This window comes from Sus scrofa, chromosome 11 (assembly GCF_054392235.1).
Source record: "Sus scrofa isolate SSC_HxYL_T2T_F1_AM1 chromosome 11, Sscrofa_HxYL_maternal_Yorkshire_Landrace_v2.0, whole genome shotgun sequence".
NCBI classification, from domain to species: Eukaryota; Metazoa; Chordata; class Mammalia; order Artiodactyla; family Suidae; genus Sus; species Sus scrofa.
The window spans coordinates 22899372-22912339 of record NC_139393.1 but is presented as its reverse complement, the minus strand read 5'-3'; the positions used below and the strand labels follow the sequence as shown (position 1 = coordinate 22912339).

At 43.1% G+C, this 12968-nt stretch overlaps 1 long non-coding RNA gene across 1 annotated transcript in view; it reads left to right on the top strand.

Moving 5' to 3' along the window:
- The window catches only part of LOC106505296 (uncharacterized), a 42498-nt gene that overhangs the window by 12572 nt on the left and 16958 nt on the right, over nt 1–12968 (top strand). Inside the window, exon 2 of the long non-coding RNA XR_001299574.3 lies at nt 10655–10805. This is a non-coding gene — a long non-coding RNA (uncharacterized LOC106505296). The remainder of the gene's footprint in view (nt 1–10654; nt 10806–12968) is intronic.

Below are 12968 nucleotides of genomic sequence, written 5' to 3'. Positions count from 1 at the left end.
TTGTTTTCTCTTTCGTCTTTTTAGGGCCACACCTGTGGCATATGGAGGTTCCCAGGGTCTAATCAGAGCTATAGCCACTAGCCTGCACCAGAGCCACAGCAGCGCCAGATCTGAGCTGCATCTGCAACCTACACCACAGCTCACGGTAACGCCAGATCCTTAACCCACTAAGCGAGGTCAGGGATTGAACCCACCACCTCATGGTTCCTAGTTGGATTCATTTCCGCTGCACCACGATGGGAACTCCACATTTTAGTTTTGTAGCTTTGCTTTTATTTAATTAATAAATTTATTTTGGCTTAACAGTTATAACTATCTATGTAAGGAGCTTTTATTTTATGTTATGACTTTACATATTTAGGTAATATTATAATGAAAATGTCAATAACAAGGGAGTTCCTACTGTGGCGCAGTGGGTAAAGAAGCTGACTGCAGTGGCTTAGGTTGCTGCAGAGGCTTGGGTTCAATCCCCAGCCTGATGCAGTGGGTTAAAAGGCCAGCGTTGCCACAGCTGCAGTGTAGGTCCAGCTGCCGCCAGGATTCAGTTCCTGGCCCAGGACCTTCCATGTGCCTCGGTCGCACCATAAAAAAATAATAAAATAAAATAAAAATGTCAATAATGAAGTCTTATGATAATGATTTTCTTTTGAAAGAGAAGTACCTATTATTTAAATTTGAGAACCACCCCTGGCTGCTTCTCTGATTTTGCCCACTCTGGGATCTGGAATCTAGATGGAGAGGTCAGGTGGGGTCTACCCAGTGAATGTCTCCACCTGCAAGCTTCCTTCAAAGGGCTCTTTCATGGGGCATTTTATCAAGAGAACAAAATGCATTGGCTCATGTAGCTGAACTCACACTGTAAAATAAGAACTGTTTGTTCATTGGTATTCTGTCTTCTTCCCAAAAGGATTTAGGTAGTTTTCAAATAGAAGTGAAACATTGCAAGACAAAAGAAAAGTAAAATAGGAGTTCCCACCATGGCTCAATGGTTAGCGAACCCAACTAGCAACCATGAGGTTGTGGGTTCGATCCCTGGCCTCGCTCAGTGGGTTAAGGATCCAGCGTTGCCGTGAGCTGTGGTGTAGGTCGCAGACACGGCTCAGATCCTGCATTGCTGTGGCTGTGGGGTAGGCCAGTGGCTACAGCTCAGGTTGGACCCCTAGCCTGGGAACCTCCATATGCCTCAGGTGCCTCCCTAAAAAGCAAAAAAAAAAAAAAAAAAGTAAAATAGATGAAAAAAGGAAAACAAAAGAAAATTACAGGGGCTCAGTCCTCCATCTGTATCCCATGGGTCTGGTTCCAGGAGCCCCATGGCTGTGGATGCTCAAGCCCCTTTTATATGATGGTGGAGATTTGTGTGTAACCTCCGCTTGTCCTCCTGTATGCTTTCAATTATTTCTAGATTACTTATAATACCTAATACAATGTAAATGCTGTGTAAATAGTTGACAGAATAGGGGCAAATTTAAGTTGCTTTTTGATACTTTCTGGAATTGTTTTTAGGGTTTTTTTGGGTTTGTTTTTGTTTTTTTTGTCTTTTGTCCTTTTAGGGCCGCATCTGCAGCACATGGAGGTTCCCAGGCTAGGGGTCAATTGGAGCTGTGGCTGCCAGCCTATATCACAGCCACAGCAACGCCAGATCTGAGCCGCAACTGCGACCTACAGGCCAGCAGCTGCAGCTCTGATTGGATCCCTAGCCTGGGAACTTGCACATGCAGTGGGTGTGGCCCTAAAAAAGATGAATAAATAAATAAATAAACAAATAATAAAAATGAGTCCCCAAGACCCTGCCATGTGTTCTCCCTATATTTGATACAGTATAATACTTTATTACACTGGCATTGCACTTTTAATGTTCAAAATATTTACGCATATATTTTGTCATTTGACCTTGAAGTTTATTTTTAATGGGCTTTGACCTCTGTACACTAAGGCTACGGAAATGCTCCGCTTATTGAAGATGTTGGTGGGTAAGCCCAACACTCATCACATCTACCTAGTAAAGTCCGTTAAGTCTGTGCATTCTGCATGCGCGGCTCAGAAAGTCCATTTTCCAAAAGTTTAGAAAATTACAGTGAACGTGAAGCTTGGGGTCTAGTTTATATTTTGGAGTATAGGGCTAATAATAGTTCTTTTTTTTTTTTTTTTTTTTGGTCTTTTTGCCTTTTCTAGGACTGCTTCTGCGGCACATGGAGATTCCCAGGCTAGGGGTCTAATCAGAGCCATAGCCACCAGCCTACACCACAACCACAGCAATGCAGGATCCGAGCCGCATCTGCAACCTATACCACAGCTCACGGCAACGCGGGATCCTTAACCCGCTGAGCAAGGCCAGGGATCGAACCCGCAACCTCATGGTTCCTAGTCGGATTCGTTAACCACTGCGCCATGATGGGAACTCCTAATAATAGTTCTTTTAAGAGTTTAGTTCCTTGTTTGGGGCTAGCACGAGATCTCAGTTCTTTTCTCCCCTGGTTGTTCATTTGTTATTAGGAATGGGTTTATCGGCTCCGTTGCTGTGTTCCTGATCCAGCTCTTAAGGGGAACAGATTTCCCTGCATAACATTTCAAACCACTTGTGTTCATTAGCAATATAGATGATCTGGACATTAGTTTTGAAGCAAAGCATGCCCTAGAGAGGACATTGTTTTCCCATAGGAATAAAAAAAATTTTTTTTAATTGCGTATGACTACTTATTAGAAGCAAACCCTCAAAGACAGCAACACAGAGCAACCAGGATGACTCTGCTTTCATAAGGAGAAGAAAAATGACAAATGTATATATATATATACATATATATATGTATATATATATGTATATATATATATATATATATTCAAACAGAAGAAAAGTTCAAGCTTTGAAAACCCTCTTGATTCCTTCCCAACTTAAAATTTCCTCTTTCTTAAATACACATTATAATGCAAATTACTTCTGACTTAGCATTTGCTGTAAAAAAAAAGTTTCTCAAAACACAACATATTGCTGCTTATAGGTGAGCAAAAAAGAATTTTGCCAGACTTGCCGTGTTGCAATTTTTTTTTTTTTTTTTTTTTTTTTGGTCTATACTTGGGGCATGCGGAAGTCCTAGGGCCAGTGATTGAACCCGTGCCACAGAAGTAACCCAAGTCACTGCAGTGACAATGCCAGATCCTTAACCCACTGCGCCACAAGAGAACTTCTGCAAATGATTTTTTAAAAATTCTAGTATCAATTTTAGGAGTTTGTTTTGCCACTCTCTAAAAGAACATTCTATAACAAAATTTGTTGGGAAGATCATGGTAATATTTTTAGCCCCATCGTGGCTGATCGTGGATTTTAACAATCTGAATTACATGTATTTTGTTTCCAATCTGAAATCTATGTTGTTCTGACTCATTTGTCTCCCCTAAGAGTTTAGATAGAGACATCTGGATTATGGATACACATGCAGAGAATTCAGCTGAACCGTTCAGGGGGTGGGGGTGGGTTGTGAAGTACGTTTCTACAGAGCAGAAAATGGTCCCACAGTTTCAAATTAGTACTGCCAGTATTATAGGAAGGCAATTACCACACCATCCAGCTCCATTCACCCATCTTTCCTAATCTCATCCTCTTTTCTTACCCGTCAATCTGTTTGCTCTTTCTTACCTGTCAATCAGTTTTCTGCAAGGTGTACAAATCCCTCCCCCAGTTAGACCATGAGCAATTTATGAGAATAATGTCTCCATCATAATTTGATGTCCTTTTTTACTCCAGATGGGATTCTCTCCACTCTGATCTTTAAACTCGATACTTTACTGTACAGCAGAAATTGGCACAACATTGTAAATCAACTAAAATTAAAAAAAAAAAAAAAAACCCAAAATGGATCCTTTTAGACTCAAACAATGTCTGCAGTGGTGGCGTCCTCACCTTCATGCAGGGTGGCAGGGCGACTAGTGTCCCAGCTCTCATGCATTCTGGCTACCTACCATGCTTTAGATGTCACGACACACACATTGTCATGAACTTTTTTTGTCCTCACCCAAAGTGTGAAATACTTTTGTGTTAAGAGGGAGAACTGTGACACCATTTTAGAGATGAAAGGACTGAAATTTGACCTGAAACTCTGTCAACATCTGAGTCCTACATGGAGTCCGATATTTTGCAAACAGCCCACCAAAGATCTCAGAACATACAAGTTTCATTAACACTCATGCCAGTTTCCAAATATGGGTGAAAAGGAAAAGTCAATGATATTCCCATTTAAGAATTCCATGAACTCAGCAGCGGGGCTCTTCCAGACCATCTGCGTGTGGCCAAAACGACTGCGCATTCAAAGCCAAGAGCTGCCCTGGAATGCCTCTGCAGAGCAGAGAGAAGAAATGCAAAGTTTAATTAAAAAGAGCTCCTAAAGAGCGCCAAGCTCAACCTCTCTTTTAATTAAACTGTAGACATTTTGGAGGATTGAAGAGTCAAGTGTTCTAGCTTATTTCTCAGGCACCCTTTGTCTGATCTTGGACTCTGCCCACAAAGTCCAAAGCCAGTCAGATGGTGGATGTCTTGTTTCTCCCCAAGGGCACTGCTTGGTGCTCTGCAACTGCATCGGCTAGTCCTCTCCCAGGCCTTGAAGAGCGGGAGGGGGGTGCCGTTTTCCTCCCCATTGTCCTCAGTGGGGCTCCTCTCTACACCATTTGCATGTCTGGAAATGGCACCCCACAATCCAGCCTTAAAAAGTCCCCAAGAGTCAACCTGAGCCAAGATGATTCCAGAGATGCAGGGGGAAGGGTAATGGTGGAACTTACAAGTCCTTGCTTTTGATAGGTTTACTTTTCACCATTGTGATACATAGGCAGGTGGTCTCTGAAGAGCTAGGATAATCGCTCTGGACTTAGCAGAGACGCAAGGATCCTTTCCAACCTCTGGGAGCTAGAACCCAGGTGTGATGTCTGGTGGTGACTTTCTTATTGTCTTTTTTTTTTCTTCTTCTTTTTAAGGCTGCACTCACGGCATATGGAAGGTCCCAGGCTAGGGGTCAAATTAGAGCTACAGCTGCCAGCCTACACCACAGCCACAGCAATGCCAGATCTGAGCCGTGTCTGTCACCTATACCACAGCTCATGGCAATGTTGGGTCCTTAACCCACTCAGTGAGGCCAGGGGTTGAACCCACATCCTTACGGATATTACTTGGATTCGTAACCCTCTGAGCCACAGTGGGAACTCCCTAATTTCCTATTATCTTGACTCCATCCTTGTCCGTGAGAGAGGAAGCTTGGGTGGCCATACTTAGGCCAGTGGAGCAAGGGGAGGGGGTTCCCAATCAGTTAACTGCAGTCTTTCACTTTTCCATCAAATGATCCCCTCTGGAATGAGATGGGCCTGACGCATAATGCAACTTGATTAGATGGTTTTCACTGCCCTATGCCCCAATCCCTTGCATTTAGATAACTGGTCCTCACCTCCAGGACTGTCCATGGATATTACGTGGAAAAGATGGGTTGAGGGACTACTAAAGGGTGAACTACCTGATGTCATAAATACACTTCCATGGGCCTCCATGTTTATATACAGTCAACACTGAAGTAAACCCTTTGGAACAAGGGAAGACAAAATCCTTCAGGGCATGCAAGGTAACGTTGCCCCCCCCCCGTCCCAGCCCCCAGAACACTGGATCAATCTTCTCCTTGGATCCACAACTTTATGGATCCAATAGTGAGTTCTCCACTCCTTACCCTTTGCAAGTCCCATGCTCATAGGCAGCTCTCCATTCAGCAGCCCCATGAGGATGGCTGGTAGGCATTCCAAGGGCAACATGTTCAAAGAGAACTTGGCTTCACAGCCACTTTGCTCCCCATTCCCAAACCTACTCCTCTTAACCTTTTCCATTCTGAAAAGTGTCGCCGCTACTCACACATTGGCTCTAGACCTAAAAGTCTTTCTCTTCACACACCCACATCCTGCCAAATCCTATTGCTTCTACACCTTTCACCCACATTCGTAATCATGACCCGTTTCCCCACCTTCATCCCTACCACCACCATCCAACTGAGCTGGCCTTTCACGGTCTCTGGGACACCACTCTGCACCTCAACAAATCTTGTCCCCCCCTCAGCAGCCAGAGTGGCCCAAGACTTAAATCGGATCCAGTAGCCTCTCTTTCCAGAAGCCTCTGATGACGTCCCATTGCCCTTAACATAAAACCTGAGCTCTCTACGGTGGCCCATCCAGCCCTTGGGACCCAGTCCCCACCCACCCTGTCTGGCTTCACTACTAAATGGCAACAGTCAAGGTCAAAGAGCCTCCCTGCTTTCCTTTTACTTAGGGTCTTAACCTTGCCCAAGCCATGGATTCCTTAGGCAATCTGGCAAAGCCTACAGGTCACCTCTCAGAAGAAAGTTTTTCAAGGCATGAAAGAAACTATGTCATGGAAATACAGTTATCAGAATATTAAAGATGAGATTTGGGATGCAGAATATTAAAGATCAAATCTGTACTTCTTCCTGGACATGGTAAATAACCCGATCGAGCAGCAGCTCTGATAACTATCATCATTTTGAAGTCGCAATGGACACGAATGATGTCTGCAGATATCTGTTTCCACTGTAATAGGATATCAAAGCGTCTGCGATCTCCGTTGGTGACAGACAGATACTGCTAATTCTATTGCAGTTGTTTGCTTGGATTCATTCATGGAGGAAATGCTACGTTTCAGTGAGAAGTTAGCAAAAAGACAGATGTAATTTTTTTCCCCCATTCGAACTTAGGGACCCCGGCTCAATCCATGTCCCTCCCCCCACCCCATGGAAGAACACCTGCTTGATACCCCCAGCTCCTTCCTGCCTCTGGGACTCTTGCTATTCATTCCTTCACCTGAAATGCTCATCCCCCAGATCTCTGTATAGCTCACACTTACCCCACCCAAGCTTCTGTCCAAAGGTGGCTTTCTCAGCGTCCCGCCCTCACCCCACTAGGAAAGGCACCTCCAATCCACCTGTCATACTCCTTCCCATTCTTTTGCTGCACCGCCTCATGTTACCTACCCCTCTTTGAGGTCCTGTTGCTGGTGTGTTTGTTCGCTTGTTCACTGGCTTCCTGAAGGTTATATGTGGTTTGTTCCGCAAGGTCTCTAGCATCTAGAATGGGGCCTGGTACCAGAGTACACTTAGCAAATATCTGTGGGATGAGTAAATGGCTATAAAGGGATGAACGCGATCTAGACGTTTAGACACATAAAAGTATGTCTCGCAGGAAGAGAAGTTTTGTTCTAAATTCCAATCAAAAAGGACACATTTCTAATTTTTTCCTTTTTTTTTTTTTTTTTTTTTTTTTTTTTTTTTTTTGTCTTTTTAGGGTTGCATTTGCAGCATATGGAGGTTTCCAGGCTAGGGGTCAAATCAGAGTGGCCGCTGCCGGCCTTCACCACAGCCACAGCAACGCCAGCTCTGACCCACGACTGTGACCTATACCATAGCTCATAGATCCTTAACCCACTGAGCGAGGCCAGGGATTGAACTCAAGTCCTCATGGATACTAGTCAGGTTCATTACTGCTGAGCCACGACGGGAACTCCAAAAATCAGATTTCTAACAGAGAAAATGATTTTCCATACTTTATAGTCCTATAAATATGGTTCAAGACCCAGCTTGGGCATGTGCCTGGCTCCCTAACTAAAGCATTGACTGTTAGACTACCAGAAGGTTGGCAAATTACTCACTTTATCACAGTGAGGAATTACTTGGTTTAACTATATCAATTCGAGTATAACGATTGCTTCTAATAATAGCTATTTTCTTTTAAGCTTGCTCTTACCATGTTGAATTTGGCTGACCTTGAAAAGGGAATTTCATCGAACTGGTATGATGCTTCACCCCAAGGAAAGTAACAGTACAGGGCAAACACAATGGTTTCTCACATTAGGGGGAGGCAAATGAATCCTTTATCACAAAAAGGGGTTTAATATTGACACATGTTTGAAGCACAGGAGGACTCCCTAGTGATAATCACTAACCATTAAAAAGTTGGGTCTTGAACTCAAGAAAATAGCCACAGCTTCAGACATCAGTGGCTGTCATTCTTGCACCTGTGATGCTGGGGGCAAAAAAAAAAAAAAAAAAAGGTTGAGGGTGGGATTTCCCAGGCAGAAAGAGTAGCATAAGAGAAGGAACCCAGATTAGCTCCCAAGGAGTCCATGGAAGAGGACAAATATGGGAAGGAAAACTTGGAATCAGAAAAACCAAGCTGTTCAAGCCTCTACTCATGCAAGAATAAACTGACTTACTAATTGCCTAAGGTCTGTAATTCCTGACCACCACTTGAAGATAAGGAAGAAAGAGGGAATGATAATACACGTCCTATGACCCTTATAAAAAAGAGAGAGCGGGAGAGAGAAGAGAATAAGATAGGCACAAAAGTAACAAACAAGATCTGAAAAATGCTAATCCTTTCTCCTTGGCAAATTATCTTACAAAAGCAAACACCTAAATGGAAGAGTTGGCAAAATGTAGAGCTTGATAAAGAAATCCAGAGGAAAATACTAGGGCAAACCTCAAGTGAATACAGGAATAACTGTGAGAGCTAAAAAGGCAAGTTTAAAAAAAAAAAAAAAACTTATTAAATGCCAGCCAGTGGATGTGTTACTGCTGTACCAAGAAATTGCTGGTGTTCCCAGAGTATCTGTGTTAAGTAATAGAAACAAAATGTTTTTTTTATTCAAGCAATTGCATTTTGAACAGAAAATTGAAAGTTAAGGAAAGCAAAAATAATGCAATCCTTAAGTAATAGAAACAAAATGTTTTTTTATTCAAGCAATTGCATTTTGAACAGAAAATTGAAAGTTAAGGAAAGCAAAAATAATGCAATCCTTAAAAAACTGACACATATATGAACATGTACTAGTGAAAGACAGGCAGGAAAAACAATTTAATTGCATTTATGCGAGAGTTTTGACTAGTTATCATTGGCCAATAAACTGCTATTTCTAAATAGCAAAGAGTAAAAATCTGGGGTGCATAATACTTGTTCCTGATGAAAATAAACTGATTGGAATTTTTTTCCAAACTTCTGAGCAAAACGCTTTTATTGAATGGATATCTTTCACAGAGCCTCAAGATATAAAGCAGCTGAATCAGATGGAATCTGGTCCGGGCGGCCTCCCCACCCACCTTGGGCACTCTGCCACCTCCCCCGCCCTCCCTCTAGGCAGCCCCCAAGGAACTTTGTAGAAACCAAGGGGGTCTGTGCAGCAGGGTTTGCAAATGGCTCCATTCAAAGAGAGAGACGTGGAGAGCATGACGTCACAAGCACTTTCATTCATCCCTAACGTTTGCTTAGTGACCCCATCCAACAGAAACGTATCCACTTCTTAACTGGAAATGCTCTAAGTATCCCCAAAAAAGTCAGTTTGGGACTGCGATGCCAGTTTTTTAAATCTCTGCCCAACTGCCATACACGCACACCCTCTTAAGCGCCACTTATCTGAGCTGTGGTTGCAGGATCCAAGAACACAGCGGGGAGAGAAGGTGGGGCGGAGAGAAGGATTTGTTGGGTATTTTCCAGAGTAGCCAGGGTAGGAGGGAAAGGAGCCTTAAGCATCACAACCCTTTCCTTGAATGGAACCCTCCCATGACCCCACCTAAGGAGTGTCACCAAGCCAAAGGGCAAAGAAATTGGAGATCACTGTGCAAACTTAAACTGGTCCTGAAACATTACAGTTCACACGTGAAAGAAATTTGAGAGCTTTGCTCAATCCTAAAAGATTACAGGACGTGACCAATAACATGCTGTGAAGCCAAAATAAACTTTTCTAACTATCAATAATCAAAAACAGTTTTCCATCAATCATACTAAAGGAAAGTTGGAAAACGATGCTAAAAAATCATGGTCATATAAAGAAACAATAGGCATGAGTCAAAAAAGCAGGGGGGGGGTCATGAAAAAGACATCAGAGAGTTGTACTGGGAAGTTAGGGGATAAAAATATTCTGATATTTTTCTAGGTTTTGTAGTATTTTGTTATTGGTCGGATTTTTTTAATTAAAATAAATTTTTTTGGAGTTCCCGTCATGGAGCAGCAGAAACAAATCTCACTAGGAACCATGAGGTTGAGGGTTCGATCCCTGGCCTCCATCAGTGGGTTAAGGATCCGCCTTGCCGTGAGCTGTGGTGTAGGTCACAGGCGTGACTCAGATCTGGTGTGGCTGTGGCTGTGGCTGTGGTGTAGGCCGGCAGCTATAGCTTCACTCAGACCCCTAGCCTGGGAACCTCCATATGCCACAGGTGCAGCCCTAAAAAAACTAACTAACTAAATAAATAATTTTTTTGTTTTATGATTTTAATTTTTTACACTGTAGTTGACTTAGTGTTCCTTACAGTTGATTCCTACTGTACAGCAAAGTGACCCAGTCTCACACATATGTATATATTCTTTCTCACACCATCTCCCACCACGTTCCATCACAAGTAATGGGACACAGTTCCCCGTGCTACACAGCAGGATCTCACCGTCCATCCACTCCAAATGCACCAGTCTGCATGCACCAACCCCAAACTCCCAATCCATCCCACCCCCCCACCCATCCCCCATCAGATTTTTAAACTTTAAAATTTGTTGTAATTTCTTTTCTCATTCTAAACAACTGTTCCTTTTTGTATGCTTAATTCACTGTTTGTATCTTGTGTTCTTTTTATTGAAGGTGATGCTAAAGATTATACTAGCTTTAGGCCCCACAAAGCATGGATCCGCCCCTGTCTACCAGCAGAGCAGATGGGGGAAAGCTACTATGGATGGGAAAAATCGAGGGACAGAGAACAAGAGTCTTATTTCAGACCACATTCATCACAAAGGTGAGCTCACACACCCTCCCTTCAAGCCAAGGGGATCCTTTAAGGCTCCACTATTATTCTGTACTTAAGAAAATTCCTAGTATACTAGGGATCCACCCTGGATCTGACATACATATTAAACGAACATGAGGTAGTGAAACATAGAACAAGGAAAATTATTTAATTGCATTTGTGCAAGGGTTTTGATTAATAATCAACAGCAAATAAATTGATGATATTTCTTTTTTTTCTTCTTTTTTTTTTTTTTTTTTTTTCTTTTTTGGTTTTTAGGGCCACAGGTTGCCTTTTAGTTTCCCGGGCTAGGGGTCAAATTGGAGCTACAACTGCCAGCCTACACAACAGCCACACAACGCAGGATCCGAGTCATGTCTGCAACCTACACCACAGCTCATGGCAATGCTGGATCCTTAACCCACTAGTGATTGAGGCCAGGGATGGAACCTGAAACCTCATGGTTCCTAGTCAGATTCGTTTTCGCTGTGCCACAACAGGAACTCCAAATTGATGATATTTCTACATGGCAAAGAGTACAGATCTGGGGTGCATCTTGGATTCAATTATAGACATAAATCGTACACGGGGTGGGGGCAGCGGGGGGTTGTGGGAAGGCGGCCTAGAGGATGTGGATTTGCTTGAAGAACAAAGGAACCTCTTGGGAAAGAACTCATTCTAAGGGGAGCAGGTGCCTCAGAGGGGCCACCTGACTCCATAGTTAGTCCTTGTCATTAAAGTGCTGAGTATAGCAGAGTGTTGGTCACTGGCTTTTGACTCATGAGCAACACAAGACTCAGGTGTGAGTCCTTTCCAGAGACGATCTGAACCCTGAGGAAGCAGCTTCCCTAAGGCCTCCGTATCACTGGAGAGTGAAGGACGCCCTCTCTAAGGGAGGGGAGGTGAGCCAGGCCAGGGGGACCTTAACATCTGGAGACCACTTCCACTTCCCATGGCTGTGGCCTGAGACCGCAGCACCTAGAGCCAGCCGAATAAGTCTGCCCAGGTGTACATGGAAACTTCCAGAAACTCCAGGCAGGTGTCTGCTAACTGTAAAAGCCTATGGTTCTACCCTGTGCTAAGTGAAATAAGTCAGACAGAGAGAGATAAATTCTGTATGATATCACTTCTATGTGGAATCTCAAAAATACAAGAAACTGGTGACTAAAACAAAAAAGAAACAGACTCACAAAGAACAAACTAGAGGTTACCAGCAGGGGGTCGGGGTGGGGGGGAGGGCAATATGGGGGTATATGAAATCATACAGGAGAGTATATGAAATCATGTGTGTGAAGCTTTTGAAAAGTATAAAGAACTATAAAAGTATAAACCTTTCATTTAATTTTTTTTAATATGAAAAGAAAATTTCTGTGATTCTCAGCGAAAATCGGTATGGACCTTCCAGCGTAACATGAAGCGATTATAAGAGACAGTTTTTAGAAAAGAAGGCACACTAAAGAAAGGCAAAACCAAAAGGCTCCTGGGCAGTTTCGTTAGTTTCAATAATGAGCAAATAAATGCCACGAAATGAGGAAGCTGAATTCTTTTTCACAGGCCTGGCCCCCACCCCATGCCCTGCACTGGGTATCTATCAACAGAATACAAATCTGATTCTCTTTCATCTGGCCTTACCATTCATTGCAGCATCTGGAAGTTTGGGGAAGCATCTCACTGTGGTCAAAGATGAGTTCTACATTTCGGGGGCAATGATACAGAGATGCCCCTGAAAATGGAGTAGAACTAACCCGTGAGTACAGACATCACTGATTCTGAAGACAAAGGCAATCCTGATTTGTAGTTTATGAGATCTGGTGAGAGAAAGGGATATTTTAAATATTTGATTATATTTGACTATGGATAGTTATACAATCATAAAAGCTGAGCGTGGCTGCTCTTTGAAAGATGTAGGGATGCCTTATAATGGGATGCTTTTCCACAGCTGCTTTTTGAAAGATACTGGATTTTTTTTTTTTTTTTTTTACCTTTTTAGGATCACGCCCATGGCACATGGAGGTTCCCAGGCTAGGGGTCTAATCAGAGCTGTGACTGCTGGCCACAGCCACAGCCACAGCCACAGCCACAGCCACAGCAATGCCAGATCAGAGCCACATCTGCAACCTATACCACAGCTCATGGCAATGCTGAATCCTTAATCTACTGAGCAGGGGATCA